Genomic DNA, 21,568 nt, shown 5'->3' on the forward strand with positions numbered 1-21,568 from the left:
ATATATATATATATATATATATATATATATATATATATATGTATACACACACACACACACACACACACATAGAACTTTTCCTCTAGGAAAGTCTTCTGATCTGGTTTAGCACTAAAATATTGGGCCCACAGAGAATAACTAGTATCTCCACTTCTAGGAGGCAATTCTATGGATTTATTATACTCTTTATACTATAGACCATGAATCCTTAGTGGTATGTTTCATATTAATAGTCTGCCAGTAAAAACAATTTACACTTGACAAAAGCATATTAACTGAGATAACATATTAAGAAATGTAATCAAAATATAGGGTAGCTAGGTGCAGTGTTTAGAGTCCTGGGCTTGGAGTCAAAAAGAATCATCTTTGCAAATCCATATCCAGCTTCAGACATATACTGGGGGAACCTGTGTGCCCTTGGGCAAGTCACTTAACCCTATGTGTATCAGTTTCCTCATCTGTAAAAGAAATTGGAGAAGAAAATGGTAAATCATTCTAGTATCTTTACTAGCAATCCCCCTAAAATAATAAATGGGGTAAAAAAAAATGGGCACAGCAGAAATGATTAATCAACAAAAAAGCATAATATAGTCCTTCTATAAATCTAGGGCATATTCTCTCATAAATATGTATAAAGTAATCTACACATATATGTGCACAGATGTATATATGTGTGTGTAATATGATACTCATGGAAGTGGTTGGCTCAAAAAGAGTGCAATTGAATTCCTTTCTCTCTTCGTAGAGCTCAGTAGGACAAAGCTCCTCTTGGCAGAAATATCTCAGCTGAGGATGTTATTCAGTAGGATGTCTGTCCCTCCTCATGTCTACTTCTCTTCTCTGCTACTAGGTGTCCTATTTTTCAAAGGAGCTTCCTTCTTTGTGTGACTGCTCTTTGTATTCACATTTATCTTACTATGTGTTTCCATCCTAACTCTCAGTATTACAATAATGTCTATTAGTTTATTGGACCTTATTCAAAGGGACATCATTAATGGTAGGGGGCTAGAGGTAAAAGGTAGAGACCTAGAGAGAGAAACTCTTTTCCCCAAAAAATTATTTCCATCTTAACCATCTTTTCTTCCACTCCTGGCTCTGATCTTATTACTACCTACAGAGATAAACTTCTGGTAATCCACAAATTTTTACTCAGATAATTGTGTTATCCCTTCTAATTCACTCAAAGGACATTATAATACTTTATAAAGGAACAATTTTATAAGTAAAAATCTTGTTATCACATCAAAAGCTCCTAATCAGTGACAAAATCTTATGATTTTATAATGTGGAAAAATATCATATATGGATTGGTTATTTCAGTACATGGAATTTCTAGTGAGTAAATAAATCTCTTTATCCCTCTGCCAATGGAAATCAGCAAATGCTCAACTATAAAACCTTACTATGAGACTACTTCTCTATCTGAGAAGCCATCTTTGACTAGATGTATAGGTCCATTGTCTTAGGGAGGCCTCAGATAGGAAAACCCATTTGTTCCCACTAACCTACAATTGTTCAGAAATTTCTAGTCTTAAAAATTTGTCTAGAATGAGAGGTTGAATAACTTTCCTAGGGTTATATAGCCAGTATATTTCCAAGATGAGATTTGAGCAAGTAATATGTCTTTAATTTTCTTCAATTTTGACTCTTCTGGCATCTTGTATTTTAAATCATCTCTTTTTCAGGGCTTCCTATGAACATGACCAAATCTTCCTCATTCAAACAAGACAAAACTTCATTTGATTTTATCAGATCATTAAGCTATTGTCTTATATATCTTTTCCCTTTCCCAAATTTCTAGATACCTGCCTATAGAATGATTCATATTAATAATCAGTCAACAGATACAATTTACCCTTGGCAAAAGTATGTCTCCTGATGTAACATATTTAGATAACTAATCATAATATAGGGCAGCTAGGTGGCCCACCTGATAGAGTGGTGGGCCTAGAGTCATAAAGATTTATTTTTGTGATTTCAGATTCAATCTCCCTCCCTTGTATCTAGCTTCCGATATTATCAGAAAAGGAAAAAAAAAAGATACAGACTAACAGTGGTGTCTTAAATGCCAAATTTGATGTCTGCTTTCAATATCCATTCTTCTTGACCTCTATAAGATTTGACACTGCTGATCATTGCCCTTTTCCTTTGGTTCTTTTTGATATCATTATCTTGGTTCTTCTCTTACTTGTCTAGTCACATTACTGGATTTTCATTTACTTCCTAGCCCCATATCTGAGATTGTTCTAGGGCCCCATTCTCTGACCTCTTCTCTTATCTCTCTATAATCCCTTTCTAAGTTATCTAATTAGCTCTTACAAATTCAATTGCTATATGTATGTGGATAAATCTCTGATGAATATATAATTTCACAGGCATCCTTAGTCTTTTTCTTGAATTTGAGTACCATATCACCAACTATCTATTGGAAATTTTCAAATCTGGAAGCTTCTCCCTGCAATTTTCCCTTTTTTCCCCTACTTTTATTTGTTGACTTGGAAAAAACACAGAACTATTAAATAGTCAGAAAAGTCACTCTTTAATTAAGGAAAGAGCTACAGGGCTGAGTTAGGCCTCTACACAGAGCTGTGCACCACACACCTATGCAGAGTCTGAGTATTGAACTCTGGATTCTCTGGTCCCTGACCCCTGGGAAAGCCAACCATGCTAGACTGGACATTTCCACTAAAGTTGGGAAGGTTACATAGCTTTCTAGGGGAACATGGGGACTGAGGATGAGAGGGATAGTTGATTGACTTTACAATGGTAACAAAAGAAAATGAGGAGCTCCCCACAGGAATAAAAGTGAGGGGCTGATGTTTTACAATGGACACAAAAGGGAAAGACTCAGCAAGGGCTGGGCTACCTAGGTAAAGGACTTTGACCTAAGGGGAGAAACCACTGGGACAAAAGAGATACTTAATGTTTGATGGGATTAGTCATCCCCACCTAAACTCCTTTAAGGTCCATTGTTAGTCTGAGACAAGTGAACTTGGACTTTCCCTCAGGGAAGAACCATCACTAGACAAGGTTAAAACTGAGGCCTTCACCTTTGAGCTAAGTAAACTGGGGTTCATCAAATCTTTCTGGCTACAAGTTTAGGGGCTTCTAGATTCCACATTGACATATTGATATCTTAAACTTTATATTTCCAAAGTAAAATGCTTTTCTAAACCCTTCTTTCATCCTAATTTCCCTACATATGTTCAGGACACATTTTTTCTAAAAACACATGCTCTGAACCTTAAATATTTCTATAGTATTTTCCCTTCTCCTAGATTTCAATCTGAATCTTGAAAATTATATTATTTTTGTTCTGCTTTGCCTCAAAAAACACATACTATTACTTAATACTTCAGGGGTAGATTGAGGTTTGTGGAAGAGGGAGGGGAACAAAAGATAAACAAACAAACAAAAACGTAATTTCCACATAATGAGTTGAATTTTCTTTCAGGAGGTAGTAAGTTCCTTTGAGATTTGAGCAAAATTTTGGGCACCATTTTTGGGCATTTTAGCAAGGGATTTCTTGTTCACATTTGAGTTAGACCAAATAGCCCCTCATGTCCTATACCAGTGATGGTGAACCTTTTAGAGGAGTGCTCTGCTCCAGTTCTGCTCCCCTCCAGCTATGTGCCACACTGTAAGTTATGTTCCCCTCAAATCTAACTCCTCGAACTCCACCTTGGGAATCACCTTCACCACAGACACAGCAGACTGACATCTGCATTACACCCTCATGCAGCATGTGACCTCCCCCACCCCCCTCCACAAAGACCGTACTACAGACAGGGGAGGGAGGAAGTGTTTCCATTGGGCTGCTGGGCAGAGGGACAGGTAAACTGAGGAATGTCCTCAGGTACATGGAGAGGGGGTGGGGAATAGCTCTGCCCCAAGTCCCTCTGTCTTTCTATTAACAGACTGTGGGAGGTGACTACAGGCATGCCCATAGAAAGGGCTTTTTGTGTCCTTTTGGGCACATATGCCATAGGTTCACCATTACGGTCCTATACAACTCTGAGATTCTGTCATTCTTTGATACATGATTCATTAGTAGGTGTAATATCAAAGCTAACTTTGTTTTGTGGACCTCTATTAAAATCATATGGGGAATAAATTAGGAGATATATGTTGCATAAAGGTACTTGCCACTATCATGAAAGTACAGAATCTAAATGAGAAGAAATCCCTCTAAATGCTTATTTTGATTAATTATGAGTCTTTAAGGGCAGTGTTGTACAGATTTCATCAAGCTGTGAAAGTTAAGAAATCCTTCTAAATAAGATTACCAAGCCTTTCAAAAGATTTTGGCCTAACAATCCAGACAGGGATAAAAATAGATGAAGAATATCCTTTGTTCATATTACAATATATAGTTGGATAGAAAATCCATTGAGCTTATCCATAAGCACATGTATCTTGAAGAGATGATGCAGATGAACAATGAACTGGGTGTAGAAATGAATAGCAAGAAGTGAATAGGCTAAATTGCTTTTGAAAAATTGTGCAGTACTTTCAACACCGAGTTTCAACTTGAAACAAATACATCCTTTCAACACTAATATTCTTCTGGGAACAAATAGCTATGACTAATAGAATACCACAGTCTCTAAAGAATCACAATTGTGGGTCATACAAAGGGAAATAGAGAGTCATACAATGGATATAAATAGAACAAAACATCCAAGGTATTGTTTAAATGATTTATGTATGCCAGAAGAGTGAGGCCAGTCATTTTGTGAAAATGAAGAATAACAGATAGACAGGCTGCATGCTATGCCATGGCAGTGTACAGGGCACTGGACCTGGACTCAGGAAGATGTGGGATAACATCCCACCTTGGATTTTACTAGTGACTCTGAAATTACTGAAGTTCTCTGAAACTCAACTTTAATCTACAAAATGATGCGGTTGGATTTTGGGCTTTCTAATGCACTTCACAACTCTAAATCTATGAGCCTATGATCCTATTCATATATTGTAGAAGCCTAGAGGGAGACTCATTTAAATTTTTTTCTAAATTGCATGTAGATACAATTTTTGATAATTGTTTTCTGACATTTTGTGATCCATGCTCTCTCCCTCCCACCTTTAAGCTCTCCCCCAAAATGGCAGTTAACTATGATATAGGTTGCATGCATGTTATCATACAATATATATTTCCATATATTTCATGTTGCAAAAGAAGACACATATTGCTTATACTAGAGCAGAAATAATGTAGAAAATAAAGTGAAGAATGATAGACTCTATAGATTCCTTCTATGTATGTGGATTGCCTTTTTTGTCATGAATCTTTTCAAATTGTCCTGGTTCTTTGCACTGCTAATAATAATTATGTAATTCACTGTTGATAATCATACATTATTACTGTTACTGTTTATAATGTTCTTCTGCTCACTTCACTTTGTGTCAAGCAAGAATCTTCAGCAAGAAAAGAATTTCCTCAAAGAGGAAGTACAAAACCTCAAGAAAAAAAAAATTCTTAAAGAAAACCCTCAATCACATTTATAAGAACACTTGCATAAGTTGAAACTTTATCACTGAAAGTAGTTACCACATTAAAGAGATCTTATATAGCTAATCAGACAAAAGAGGAGACAAAGGTCCTATTATCCACCAGTTGGTTGGTCCTTAATTGATCTTTCTTATTATTTATGCAGTGTACTTCTTAGATCATATTTTTTTCTATTATGTCCTTGTGTGATGTTTGTTTCCCCAGTTATAGTTTTCCAACTGTAATGGACTATGTTTTTATTGTTTTCATACTTCAGACACACGACTACTGAAAGATGTAGTTGGTAATGAATAAGTGAATTTTGAGTTGAGGCGAATCTGTATGTCAATTAGGAACATTAAATTGTGACAGGCTCTTAGGATTTATTCGTATTCACATATGCTGCATAGGTATCCCAAGGTGCCAAAGGAGACAACACAAAATAATCACATGCAAAATTTAGTGTAATAAGTTTGTGATCAATGAATTCCCATAAAGTATTTATAGTCACATGTCCTTCATATTACTTGTTAGCTTCTTGGTGTCAAGGCTACTCAATATCAATACTAAATATGTGTGTATATAAAGTGTGTGTGGTAGGGGAGAGAGTTGATAAAGAAAAACCTAACTCCATATACTATGTCAATCAAAGTTGAGAAATTTTGGTAACTGGGATATATGTCATGCTTGATGAGATGTGAAAATAGGTTTCCTAATGAGTTAAGTGGCTCTTGGATTGAATTGTGGTCCCTGGATGGTAGTGGCAATGGAGTTTGCCACATCATTTGGGAAGTGACAAATTAGCTTCACCCACACTTTCTGTGTAAGTGACAAATCTACAAGAACATAAAGGAAAAAATAGTGTTAAAAAATCCATTAGAGTAAAATATTTAACAGATATGGTTCATTGCACTGTATGAAACATTTATCAGGACTGTCTGTTTTCCTATTAAAGCCTTAAATACACATCTGGAGAGTGTACTATGTCCTTAATGGTCTTATTTGCTTTATTACAATTTAGAGCTTGCTGTTCAGGTCAAAGTGGCAATGTTGTATATTTGAATCTCTTTTCAACCTCACCTTTAAAGAGAGAATAAGAGTTAGAGGTTCTAATGATTAATTCCTTTGAGTTTTGCTTACACAGAAAAACTACAATTCCACTTAGAATTATGATTTTACAAAAGAGAATGCACATTTTCCTAGGAAACTTAATGGAGCAATATTTAATATCTACATATGTGAGATAACACTTATCTATTAAAGTTTGATTCTTCTCAGTTATTCACTGTTTAAATAGATTTGCTATTCATACCCTGCATTTGTTAAACTTCACAGTCCACGCCTGTTACAAGTTAAGAATACTAACTCTAGATTAAATATGAATTTGTTCTAATATTAGCTTATGACACATAGTAACCCTCATTCTTCTAAAACTACTCTTTCCTTAATCATATTTCTTTTCTCTGGCTATAATTTAATGAAGGTTATTTTTACAGAGAAGTGAGAATTTAGTGAACTAAAACAATAGGAACATAGTTATTTCAAATAAACATAATGCTTTACAGTTTATAATGTGATTTCATATCCACTTTATTTATTTCCTAGGATAAACTTATGAGGGATGAAACAAAGACTTAGAGTAATTGAGTAACTTGTCTAAGGTCGCATAGCAAATATTGGGGTCAAGATAAGACCTCAACCCAAGTTGAAGGATCTTATCATCCTTCTGTCATACTAACAAAAACTTTACCTCCTAAAGAAAAAATAAGAATAATATTTTTAAGGACATTTGATATTTTAAATTTCCATTAGATATTTTCATAAGAAATTAATCAATGTATCATTGAACAGCTCCATTTCTCTTTGTCTGGGTAAACATGTCAATTGCCTAAATAATATCAACGGGGAAAAATATCTTCCTTATATACTGCCTACATTTTGATGACTGATATGGGAGAAATCGGAGGCAAAAAATCAGGAAACAGTTCTCTGAATGTTCTATTTGGAAATTCAAAGTATATCTGAAAATGTACTTTTATTATCATAGAGAGTGAACCAAGTGGCATAAGAACAATTTAATATATATTATAAATATGCACACATGTTCTGGTTCTGGAATAAGCATTATGGAAAAAAGGTATTTAAAAATAACTTCCCCAAATTTCCCTCTTTAAATAAACACAAACTCAAATCCAAAACAAAAGCCTAGATAATTCATAAGAATTCTTCCTTAAAATCCAAAAAACATTCACAAAGCCTATACATATATATATGTACATATGCCTACTTGTCAGTCCTCAAAATTCCTACATTTTACTTTTGCTAATTTAAGCATTCCTATTAATTTGTTAGTAACCTCATTTTAATTTTTATGTCATCAATTTTACAGTAGAAAATGAATGTTTTGATATAGGGCATTATATGCAAAAAGGTGTTTTTTTTTTCCAGCAATCTTCGGTGAAAGATTATGGTTTTTGGTGGTTGTGAGAACATATCTTCCTCTTTCTATGAGTTAAATATATTAACATTAGCAGTCTTTGAGTTTCATACTGTTTTCTAGGAATATTACCTCCACAAAAGTTGAAAATGGACTTGTACAAACACGCATACATACACAGCTGATTTGCTGATGATATTATGTCATTTTGTAAAGAAAGCTAAGTGCAATGGAAAGTCCATTATGCTTGCAGTCAGAAACCCCAGGTTTCATTCTGAATTAATCTACTTACTACCTGTGTAAGACTGAGCAAGTCTCTACATCAATATGTTATTAAATTGTTATTCTATCATGTCAAACTCTTCATGATTCCATTTGAGTCTTTCTTAACAAAGATATCGACATGATTTATAATTTCCTTCTCCAGCACATTTTATAAATGAGGAAACTGAGGCAAAGCAGATTAAGTGGTTTGACTAGGGTCACCCAGTTTGTAAGTGTTTGAGACCAGATTTGAACTCAGTCTAATTCTAGGCCTAGTACTTTATCCACTACTTTACTTAGCTGCCTTATGTAATATTCTACACCCTCCTAAAAGAGATAAATGATACATTTTTGCATATGGACCAGGAAGGAATGTTATCCTTTATTATTCATGTTTGTAACATTGAGTTTTAGTTTCCTTTCTTTCTGGTTTAGATATAGACAAGAAGGGTGATGGGAAATTTCTGCTGATTGAAAAAAATAAAATTGGTTTGAGAAATCTACACATTCAGGTCACTTTCACAACTATGGTGAGGAGAATTCATTCCCCCCCACCCCCCAGCCACATGCTAATACATTTTAAATAACAACTTTCTGACATTATGCATTACATATTCTCTACCTCTTTCCTATTCTTCCTTTCTCCCTGATACGGTAGGTAATATGATATAAATTATATAAGTGCTGCCATGTGATACATATTTCTATGTTCATCATGTTGTGAAAGAAGACATGTCACTTCTACAAGGGAAAAAATTCATAAAGGAGATAAAGCAAAAAATTTTCAATCTAAATTCAAAATCCATCAGTACTTTGTATGGTGGTAGATAGCGCTTTTTGGTCATGAACTCTTGGAGTTGTCTTAGATTCTTGCACTTGGAGAATTCTTTTTTTTTTTTTTTTAAATTTTTTAAACCCTTAACTTCTGTGTATTAGCTCATAGGTGGAAGAGTGGTAAGGGTGGGCAATGGGGGTCAAGTGACTTGCCCAGGGTCACACAGCTGGGAAGTGTCTGAGGACGGATTTGCACCTAGGACCTCCCGTCTCTAGACCTGACTCTCAATCCACCCAGCTGCCCCCCTAGGAGAATTCTTAATGTAAGACATTCAAAATAAATTTTTAAGTACGTGATGAAAATATTTGAAAAAAGATGAAAAAAGATAAAAATGAGTAAGTTAGACTAAACATCTTTGGTTCCTTACATTTCTATGTGTATGGTGCTCTTTTAGTATTTCAAAACTGTATTTGTTATTTGTTGGATAGATTATAATTAGTGTTTTTGAGACATCTTTGTATCAGTGCAAACATTTCTATGTTCTACAGTCAGGGGTACGCAAATTCAAATATGATTTCAGATTACTAGCTGGATGATCTTGGGCAAATGACTTAATCTTTCTCTGTTTCAGTTTCCTTAACTGTAAGATGGGAATGATAATAGTATCTAACTCCCAGAGTTGTTCCAATTAGATGATGTTTGGAAAATTCTTTGCATAGTTCTTCATATATATTAGAAACTTAAGAAATACTTGTTTCCTTCCTTTCTTGATGAATCTTCTTCCACTCCCTCCCACAAAAATTTGGAGATAGGAAGGATTTAGATATCAGAATTTTTTACTCTGTCATTAAATGAATAGAGGCATTAGAATGATTGTTCTACCATTCTAGAACTCTCAAGACTACAGCAGGTGCCTATAAATATGGAAGACAGTCTCATGAACTCCCCTCGGCATTCAATTTGTAGTTCTTTATTATTTCTGGTTAATATTCTAATGAAGACATCTAATTCAGTAGTGCTATGTTACTAATCAGGGGCAAATTGATAGCAGTTCTTAGATAAACGCAGGTTTCAGTTAAACTGTTTCTTTCCTGTCTGATTATTTTGGGTCAACAATTGCAGATGTTAATTTCATTTATTTGCATATTTTCTCATTAAACTACTATTTAAAAAATGATATTTTAATTTGAGGTAAAATATGACAGTGATAATGTAGATTTTACTTTATGCTTACTCAAAGTCTAAATTCAACAAATAGGTCCAGTTTATAATAAATGGTTAGGTCCAACAAGTATTTCAAGATTTTGAAAATCTCCAATCAATAGGAAATTTTGGGAAATTTAGTCCTTACTTTTTTTTCTTACCAACCAATAATGTAAAATATATATGCAATAAATTTATTCTTTAATACATTAAAAGAAGCTAAAGATCCCTGATTAAATGAAGAACACATTTTTTTAGAGATAATGAAATGCTTTTTTTTCTATATGGATGCTGGGGTGAATATTAGCCCCAGTCTCCAGTGCCAGTAGAATCTGCAATATTAAGAAGTCTAATTTCCTCCTGCTATATTTTATAAAGCAAGGTACAATGTTTAAATGGTCAGTGACAGAGTTAAACAATCATACATCAAGTTTCATAGAAATGGATTTATTTGTCTCCAGTGGAAAAGATTTCTAAGAGATATAAAATTGAAAGATATATTGAGAATAACCAATCATTACAAAGAATATATGTTAGCATTATGTAGATCAGATTTGAACCTAGTACCTCCCGTGTCTAGGCCTGACTAGGCCTAGCTAATCCACTGAGCTACCCAGCTGTCCCCTACCAAAAGCTTTTTTATAGAATTAGGAAAAATTATAACAAAGTTCATTTGGAAGAACAAAAGATCAAGAATATTAAGGAAAATAATGAAAAAAATATGAAGGATGAAGACCTACAGATTTTAAAATGTACTATAAAGCAGTGGTCATTAAAACAATATGGTGCTGGCTAAGAGACAGAAGAGTGAATCAATGGAATAGACAAGGGATAGATGACCTCAGCAAGTTAGTGTTTGATAAACCCCAATATCTCAGATATTGGGACAAGAACTCACTATTTGACAAAAAAAAAATTGCTGGGAAAGTTGGAAAACAGTATGAGAACAATCAGGTCTAGACCAATACCACACATCTTATACCAAGATAAATTCAAAATGGGTAAATGACTTAAACATAAAGGATGAAATCATAAATAAATTAGATGAACATAGAAGAGTATCCCTGTCAGACCCTAGGGAAAGGAATTAATTTAAGACCAAGCAAGAGACAGAGAACATTACAAAATGTAAAATAAGTAATTTTGATTACATCAAATTAAAAAGGTTTTGGACAAGCAAAACCAATGCAACCAAAATTAGAAGGAAAGCAACAGACTGAGAAAAAAGTTTTATAAAAAAAAAAACAACTCCCTGACAAAGATTTAGTTTCCCAAATATAGAAGGAACTAAGTCAAATTTGCAAAAAAAATGAAGCCATTCTCCAGTCAACAAATGGGCAAGGGACATGAATAGGCAGTTTTCATATGATGAAATAAAAACTACTAATAAGCACATGAAAAACTGTTCTGAATTCCTCCTGATTAGAAAAATGCAAATAAAAAGAACTCTGAGGTACCATCTCACACCTACCAAAATGGCAAATATGGCAACAAAGAAAAATGTTAAATGTTGGTGGGGTTGTGGCAAAATTGGGACCTTAATGCACTGCTGGTGGAGTTGCGAGTTGATCCAACCATTCTGTAAGGCAATTTGGAATTATGCCCAAAGAGCAATATTAAATTAAAAAAAAGACCTACCCTTTGATCCAGCCATACTACTACTGGTTTTGTACCCCAAAGATATAGTAAGGAAAAATACTTGTACAATCATATTTGTAGTCATGCTCTTTGTGGTGGCAAAAAATTGGAAAATGAGGGGATGTCCATCAATTGTGGAATGGCTAAACAAATTATGGTTTCTGATAGTGATGGAATACTATTTTGCTGAAAAGAATGATGAACTGGAGGAATTCCAGGTAAACTGGAAAGATCTCCAGGAATTGATGCAGAGTGAAAGAAGCAGAACCAGAAGAACATTTTACACAGAAATTGATAGATTGTGGCACAATTGAATGTAATGGACTTCTCTAGTAGTAGCAATGCAGTGATCCAGGACAATCCAGAGGAACTTATGCGAAAGAATGTTATTCACCTCCAGAGAAAGAAATGTGGAAATAGAAACACAGAAGAAATAAATTTGCTTGATCACATGGTTCAATGGGGAAATGATTATGTTTTTGGTGTTAAACTGTGCTGGGTCATTGCATTGGTGAGAATAGCTGTCTTACACAGTTGATCATTTTATAATGTTGCTGTTACTGTGCACAATGTTCCCTATCTTACTTAACTCTATAACAGTTTTTCCAGGTTTTTCTGAATTCAGCCTGGCTCATCATTTAACCATTTCTTATAATGTAAAAGTATTTTACCACAATTATATACCATAGTTTTTTCAATGACTCCCCCAACTGATACACATGTCCTTAGTTTCCAATTCTCTGCCACCTCAAAAAGAGATGCTACAAATATTTTTTACAAAAATTTACAAATGACCAACAATACACAAAAAGATCATTTCCTGTGACCTGGTAATATTTATTCCAGGAATTCAGGGCAGGTTCAATATTAGGAAAACTATCAGCATATTTGATCATAATAACAACCAACAGAAAAGTGTAGGTCTTTTTTTCCTTTTCCAAAAATATCTGTGAGACATAAACCTAATAATGTTATTACAGGATCAAAAAGTATGTACAGTTTTACAGCCCTTTTTGGGCATAGTTCTAAATTTTCTTCCAGAATGATTGGATAAGTTCACAATTTCACCAGCAATGCATTTAGTGTCCTAATTTTGCCATATTGTCTCCAACAGTTATCATTTTTCTTTACTTTCATATTAGCCAGTCTGATAGGTTTGAGGTGTGAGAGTTGTTTTTATTTGCATTTCTTTAATCAATAGTGACTTGGAACTTTTTTTTATAACTACAGATACCTTTGATTTTTTTCATCTGAAAACTGCCTGTTAATACCTTTTGACCATTTGTCAGTTGGAGAATTACTTGTATCCTTTTGAATTTGACTCAGTTCTCTATATTTGAGAATATTTATTGTGAGTTCTCTCTACATATTTATTAGAGAAATTTATTATTATTTTTATCAATTTGTTGTTGTTGTTGTTTTCTGTCTAGTCTTGGCTGCCTTGGTTTTGTTAGTACAAAATCTTTTAATTATAGCATAATCAAAAGTATTCATTTTGTAGCTCATAAAGTTCTCTATCTCCTATTTGGTCTTAAATTAGTCCTTTATCCATAGATATGACAGGTAAATTATTTTATTCTCCTATATTTTGTTTGTGCTATCATCCTTTATGTTTAAATCTTATATTCATTTTGACCTTATCTTTGTATAGGTTATCAGATACTGATCTATATCTAGTTTCTATCATAGTGTTTTTCCTTTCCCTAGCAATTTTTGTCTAATAGTGAGTTCTTGTCTTAAAAGCTGGGGTCTTTGAATTCATCAAACAATAGATTGCTGTCACCATTTATAGTTATATGATGGGTACCTAATCTATTCAATTTATTGAACATTCTATTTCTTAGCCACCACCAGATTTTTAAAAATGATTATTGCTTTATAGTATCCAATGTTCTGTAGTGATTTTTTTAGTAGTAATGGATGTTGTATCTTGTTAAAAACTTTATTCTGCATCTAATGATATAATCATATGGTTTCTGATGGTTTTATTATTGTTATAGAAAATTATGCTGATGGTTTTCCCAATATTGAACAAACCTTGTATTCCTGATATAAATTCTACCTGATCATAGTGAACAATCCTTGTGATATTTTGCTGTATTCTCCTTGCTAGTATTTTTTAATTGCATCTATATTCATTAAAATAGTTTGTCTCTAATTTTTTTCTCTATTTTTCTTTTTGCAGGCTTAGGTGTCAGCATGATGTTTGTGTCATAAAAGGAATTTGGCAAGACTCCTTGTTTGGCCATTTCCCCAAATAGTTTATGTAGTATTAGGATTAACTATTCTTTAAATGTTTGGTAGAATTCACTTATGAATCCATCTGGCCCTAATGTCCAGTTGCTCTTGTAAGGGGGAAAAAGGGGCTTTATGGGTTCAATATATTAAAAGGTGGTTGCCAGGGGAAATTTCCCCAATTAAAGAATAATCTCAAGTCAAAATTGACTTTTATCGTGATTTATTTACAATTAGGAAGGTTGAAGGTAGGGAAATTGAGAGAGAGAAACTCTGGCACGGACCAGAGGCCAGACCAGGTAAGAATTCAGAGGCCCAGCAGAGGGGCACAGAGTTTAATTAAACAGGGCTCCTAGCCACAAGGCCTCCTTTAAGAAGAGAGGTCTTAAGGCTAAGAGCATCCAGAAATGCCAAGGGAAGAGAAAGAGAGTCAGCCTAACTTACCCATATGATAATTCGAAGGGAAGCAGTCTGAGGTCCCACCAGAGTCTCAGCATTCCAACACTCCTCCATGAACCAGAAGAGGTCCTCACCAGATGCTCTCTTCCACCAAAGACCTCAGCTGACTGAGGACCTTCTCCTTTTAAAGGGGTCACTTATGTGTCACTTCCTGTGCCTCCCTCCTATTTTGCAAGTCCAATCACAATAGACAATTCTCATAGACCACCTAGGGGGCAGGTTAGTTGATTCTGATTGGTCCCTCACTCTAGCACACACGGGTTATATACCTCCCAGAATTAAAGATGTTCTCACCTTTGGTGATTAAATCTAAAGATGGGCAATGTAGACTTAATCTACTTATCACACTCTATTGAAAACTTCTTTTTGGAGTCAAAGTTGGAATAGATAATCTCTAAACATACTTCTACATTTGGAATTCTCTGGTTCTATAGCTCACCTAAATTACTATGCCTGGTTAATTACAGAATCTGTATTAGAATACTCATCTGCTTCCCAACTCTATACTAGTTTGAATATCTGGTAAAAAAAAAAAAAAGAAATTCAGTTGTTACTGTATGGCTAAACCCCAAACTACTCTGTCTCTCATCCATCATCCAGGATATCCAGAAGAAAGCATTCCTAGTGAAACCAGTGTGCATTGTGGATAAAAGATGTATGAGTGTGTTGGTAAATTTTTGGCAACAAATTCCAGGAGAAAAAGGTACTTTGATATACTGTTAAGTTAACTTGCATTATTTGCATTTTCCACATCAATTTCTTAAGTCTAGGTAATTAACTAAACAATTAATCCTTTAGTTCTGGAATTTGCCTATTTCCAAGGTATAAGTGCTGAAATGTAGGATAGTAATTTTTTTTTTTTTTAATCCTGGGACTCCATTCTAGGAGCATAGGGCCACAACCAGTAGGCAATAGGTCGCTCAGGGTCACCCAGCTGGGAAGTGTCTGAGCCCGGATTGGAACCTAGGACCTTTCGTCTCTAGGCCTGGCTCTCAATCCACTGAGCTAGCCCAGCTGCCCCTACTTTAGGTTGCAGTTTCTTTAGCAGATGTAGTTTTTACAGGGTGGGGTTGCTAGCCCCACGCCCAACCCTCCTCCTTTTTCATCCGGGCTAGGGACCTTCCTTAGCCCAGGAGTGGTAAGGGTGGGTGATAGGGGTCAAGTGACTTGCCCAAGGTCACACAGCTGGAAGTGTCCGAGGCCAGACTTGAACCTAGGACCTCCAGTCTCTAGGCCTGAGCAAGGCAGTAAGAGTTGCCTCCAATATCCCTTAAAATTCGTGAGGCAGATTTTATTTCATCTAGCACAGAAAATACATGACACCACAGATTCAAAAAAGACAAAGAACAAATACAATATTACAAAGTCTCATTACACACAGAAAGTAGACACTTCAGGACTACTTAACAAATACTTCCTATTCACTTTCTTCCTACATTATCTGCGCAAATCAAAGAGTTGGCAAGGTCTAGATTTATCCCCTCTCTGTCCCACTTACTCTTTTTTTTCAGTCCTCTAGATTTCTAGTCTTCAAGTCCCTTCTCTAAATTTTAATTTCTTGAGAAAATCACCCCATGGAACATGGGATAAGATCTCAAAATCTTATTGCTTGGGAACTCTCAAACTGTTTATCCTCAAGTAGCCCCTGAGTCTCATTCTCAGGATCATTAATCTTTGACAGTAACTAAAGGAAGAAAGTACATAATGACCTAAATATTATCCTTCCACACTTTAGGGCAAGCACAAACAATTAAGTTCTTATGTATTTCTCTTATAATTGCCATTCTTGTCTTTACTATAAATCTGCATGTCTTGGGATTAGAAAGCTTTAAAAAAGAAAGAAGAAATGGCAAGCAATTTCATATATTACTCTTATTGACAAAAAGGCAACAATAAGCTTTCTGATGACCATGCTTCCACACGTTCTTCAAGGTAGATCTAATTCCTGGAATTCAATCAGAAGGATTACCACGTCTCCACAGAATGAGTTTGGTATGCATAACTACTCCTTTTTAGATACCCTTCAGACAAAGATCTATGCTTCATAATATAATCAAAGTGATCAGAGGGCCCCTCTAATCATTTCTCTTATAAAATTAAATTAAATTCCCTGAAGCTAGTAACCAAGGACTGATTGTTATTAACACTGAATAGTTTACTGGGGGAAAAAAGCACCTGCATGTTCAAAGAAATGTAAACATTTCTTCACTCTAAACTGGTTTGTGGACTTAGAAAAAAAAATCTTAATACATCCAGGTTCAATAAAACTGTTATTTACTAAATAAAACTCTAGAGATGAGTTAGAGTAATTTATGCATTGACTTGTTCCTACAGATTAGCAGAAAGTAGGCCTTAATTCACAATTCAAATACTTAATTTATTGTGCCTACTTATTTTATTTATGTATGTAAAGCCTTCTTTTATCTCTCCACAGCAATACTCTTGTTATAGTTTAAGAGCTTTGACTAGGCTAAAGGACTAGGGCCATGTATATTTAATTTGGTTTTTTCAGACTAACCCAAGAAGACCTTTGAAGGGCAAACATTCTAGTTAGTGATCCCTCTGAATAGGAAGAATGGCAAATACCATATTTTTCAGATAATAGACATGTGTTCAAAGAGGGATTTGTTCCTCTTTTCCAAATATCCACATATTTTTTAAGCAACCAGTCAATGAAATAATGCAAATAGGAGTTGGTAATAGGCCAGAGAAGGTATTATAGAGGAAAGTAGAGTTCAATTGCATGTTGAAGAGGGGGAAAAAAGGAATAAGGAAAGACATTTCAATATTAATGGAGATATGGAAGCAGGAGTGATATTTTTGTAAAACAATAAAGAGCCCAGGCTGAATTTTTAAACCTATGCATATGTGGTCCTATTCAAAGGCATTTCTCTACCTTTTCCTTCAATCTAATAAACATTTACTAAGTATATAGTCTCTCTGGACCATAGTATTGGATCCTGGAGATAGAAAGACAAATTGAAAAATAATCCCTGACCTCAAAGAGCTTATCTTTCTATTGGAACAATAAAATATTTATCCATAATTAAATACAAAATAATTTGAGGGGGAAGAGAATCCTAAAACTCTCTCAATGTAAAGTTGAGTACCTCATATATGCTAGGGACTTTCTTAAGCTATAGGGATACAAATGTCAGAAGCAGTCCTTGGTATCAAGGAAATCACAAATTAATGAGGGAAATAACATACAAACAATAATGTATAAAAAGATGTTTATACGATAAATATTGAGTAATCTCTGAGAGGAAATAATAAGATAAAGGAAGACTTGAAAAGATTTCTTGCAGAAGAGATGTTAGCCAAGACTTGAAGATGGAGATGAGATAGGAGTATTTTAAGGCACAAAGGACAGCCAGTGCAAACACTAGGTAACAGATGAACCACATGGAAGGAACAGCCAGGAGGTCAGTATCTCTGGATGACAGAGTATATGAAAGGTAAATAAAATGTAAGAAAACTGTAAAAATTGGAAGAGTCCAGGTTATGAAGTTTTCTGAAGTGTAAATTTGATTGCATTTCTCCATGGAAGTATAACAAAAGGATTTAGAAAAGAACATAGTATTTGGTGATTAAGACATCATTGATAAGTTTGGAGAGAACAGTTCCAGTGAAAGTCAGCACTAAACTGCAAAAAGGTAAGAGAGTGAAATAATAGAACATGGAGGTGCCTATCATAAATGGCCTTTTCAAGGAGTTTAGTCACATAAAAACTAAAGATATAGGATAATAGCTAGTGAGGATGGACAGATAAAGTGAGGTTTTGTGTTTTTTTTTAATAAGAAGGGAAATATAGACATTTTTGTAAATGTTAAAGAAAATCCATTTGACAGAGAGTAATAATCACTGTGAAATTATTCACTCTCAATTCCTAACACTCTGCCTGTCTACCAGCAGAAGCTTAACAAATTTTCTTTGACTAGGTAGGAGAAAGGTAACCTTAGATTGGAAGCCACAAATAACAGGGGAAAAAGGAAAACCTTCTACAAAAGATAAAGTTTGAGCTGAGTCTTGAAAGAAGCCAGGGACTTCAAGAGGTAATGTGGTGAGAAAGGAGTATACTCTAAATATGGGATGCAAACAATGCAAAAGGCATGGAGATAAATATGAAAATCACTTTGCAAAGGAGCAGATAGGCCAATATTGTTGAATATTAAAATGCATGGAAGGGAGGGGAATGTGTGAAGGCTGGAAAGGTAAGAAGGGGAGATTTTGAGGTTCTGAAGAGCCTATAATGCCACAAGAAGAGTTTGTATTTGAATCCTGGAGGTAATTGGTAGTTATTAAGGATAATCCTTGCCAGGTGGATTGTAGAAGGTCTAATTTAGGATATGGGTTAGATTAAATGGTTGTTGTGCTCTTTCTGATTTTTAGGGGCTGGGCATTTCGGTATTTTATGAAAATGGAACTAATGTCATAGAGGATGTGTGGGGTGTGAAAGGTATTTGAAAAAAACAAACAAACATGTGGACTTCTTTTAAAAGATGCTTAGTCCACAGAGGAGACATAGGAGAACATGACAGATGTCCTCACATATTTATCAGTCTGTCTTATGTAAAGTTGACTAGACTTGTTCTATATCTTAATATTTGTTTCTCATTTATGTAGTGCCCTTGTTCTAGACAAACCTGAGATAAAATGTCTATGAAAAGCCTAAACTGGGAATAAGTAGAAAGAAAATTTCTGCTATGATTGAGAAAGACCTTCAAAATGAAGATAAATAATTTTTAGTTGAGCTCTGGGGAAAATAGAGTGACATTCCCCACCTTTTTTTTTAAATCATGGGAGTTAGTTTAATGAAAGAATTAAAGCACTGTGTTTGGCATCACAATGTGGCAGCATAGCAAAGTGAAGAAGGAAAATTCTGGAAGCAAGATGCCCGGTTATGAATCTACTACCAACAGTATATGATGATGTCTCAGATTGGAGTAGGAGAGTGGCAATTGTAGGGAAGGATCAGATGTGAGAAGAGGAAGAACTGACAGAACTTAATGACACATTGGCTAAGGGAGAATGGAAAGAATTCACCATGATTACTATATTGCAAGGAAGAGGGGGGATCTGCCTGTATCTACATACACATCATTACATTGGCAGGAATTCATGGATTTGTTATCACTTTCAGGATCTGTGATAAGCAGGGAAAAATCGTATATAAACAGAGAAAAAACAAATCTATTCTGAAGGGGGAAAAATGGCAGGAAATATATAATAGGATTATAGGCATGCTTTGGAAGCCATGATCACTCCCAAGAGGGAAAACAGTAAAGAGGAAAGATATTGAACTTGACTGAAAAGAGGAGTAGAAAATGGAGCAGTCTGTGCTCCCAATCAATCAGTCAATAAGTATTTATTATATATTTACTATATGCTAAATTGCAACACCAGAGATATATTTCTGGGACTAATTTATTTGGATCTGAAGCTTCCCTTCTGCTTTACCAACATTGGATAAATAATTTCAATGGAGAAGTCATGAATTCTTGGACCAAGTTCATGAAGTCAATGGCCTTTGGACCTAGTTGACAAGTTTATGCCTCTTTCTTGTGGCATGCCCCGATGGAGGAATCTTCATGAAGTCTAAGATCTAGATGGTTTCTAGGACAATGTTTAGCTATGGGAATATTTATCTTATGGAAAGCTTGAAAGCAACGGAGGTCTGCCATGAAAATGTGGGATTGCTAAATTAAATGCCTGAGCATGAATTGATTGGTCACATGATTTTCCAGTGAATAAAGCAGAAGAGTCAAGAGAAGGAGTCAACTATGGGGAAGGGAAAAGTAACCATTTCTGTTTTAAACAAATTGTGTTTGAAGAGATAGTGAAATATCCATAGAGAAATACTCTAATTCTTGCATAGTAACATTATACAGTGAAGCCCTATTTTTTTTTTCAGACAAAAGCCTCATTTGGGAAACTTTTTTACAAGGTAAATCATATGAATAGGAAAGAATTTTATTTTCAAATGTCCATTTTCGTGCATCAGGCCAATCACTGGTCCTAGGTTTTGTATCTTTATTTTTCTTTCAATTAATTAATTTAATTAAATTTAAACTTACATGTAAAGGTAATTTCTGACAATGGTTTTCTGACATTTTTCAATTCAGATTTTCTCCCATCTTCCCTACTCACACCAGACAATAAATATTCTGATATAGGAACAACCAATGCTATCATGCTGTACATATTTCCATATTTCAGAAGACACATATCGCACATAAAAACATATCACATACAAAATTTAAAAAAACTCAAAAAAATTGGAAGATGATATGGTTTAGACAGCAACTGGATTCCAATAATTCCTTCTTTGACCGTGGATGGAATTTTTTATTATGTGTCTCTTGTGGGTACCTTGGGAACTTGCTTAGCAGATAATAGTCCTTCACAGTTGTTCATAATGTAATATTTCTGTTACTATATATAGTGTTCTCCTAGTTCTGCTCTCTTAACTTTTCATTAGTACATAAGTCTTTCAGGTTTTTCTGACCTCTTCCTTTTTGTTTTTTATAGCAGCAATATGATTCCATTACTTGCATATTTCACACCTTGTTCATCCTCAAATGATAGATAACCACTCAGTTTCCAATTCTTTGTCACTACAAAAAGAGCTCCTAAAATGTTTTTTTATAGATAGATCTTTTCTTCTGATATCTGATCACTTTGGGTATAGATCCAGTAATGGTATTGCTGCATAAAAGAATATGATTAGTTTTATGGCCCTATGAACATAGTTTCATATTGCTCTCAAGAATGGTGTACAGATCTTCCAATAGTGTATTAAAGTCCTAATTTTCCCATATCCTCTGCAACACATCACTTTCTTTTTCAGTCAATTTAGCTAATCTGATAAGTGTGATGTGCTATCTCAGAATTATTTTAATTTTTCTAATCAATAGTGATTTGGTCCATATTTTTCACATAATTATGTGGGGTTTTAATTTCATCCTCTGAGAACTGCCTGTTCATTTCCTTTGACCATTTTTTCAATTGGGGAATGCTTTGTATTCTTGTAAATTTGTCTCTGTTCTCTTTATTTGAGAAA

The sequence above is a fragment of the Gracilinanus agilis genome, chromosome 3, assembly GCF_016433145.1.
Source record: "Gracilinanus agilis isolate LMUSP501 chromosome 3, AgileGrace, whole genome shotgun sequence".
In the NCBI taxonomy this organism is placed as follows: Eukaryota; Metazoa; Chordata; class Mammalia; order Didelphimorphia; family Didelphidae; genus Gracilinanus; species Gracilinanus agilis.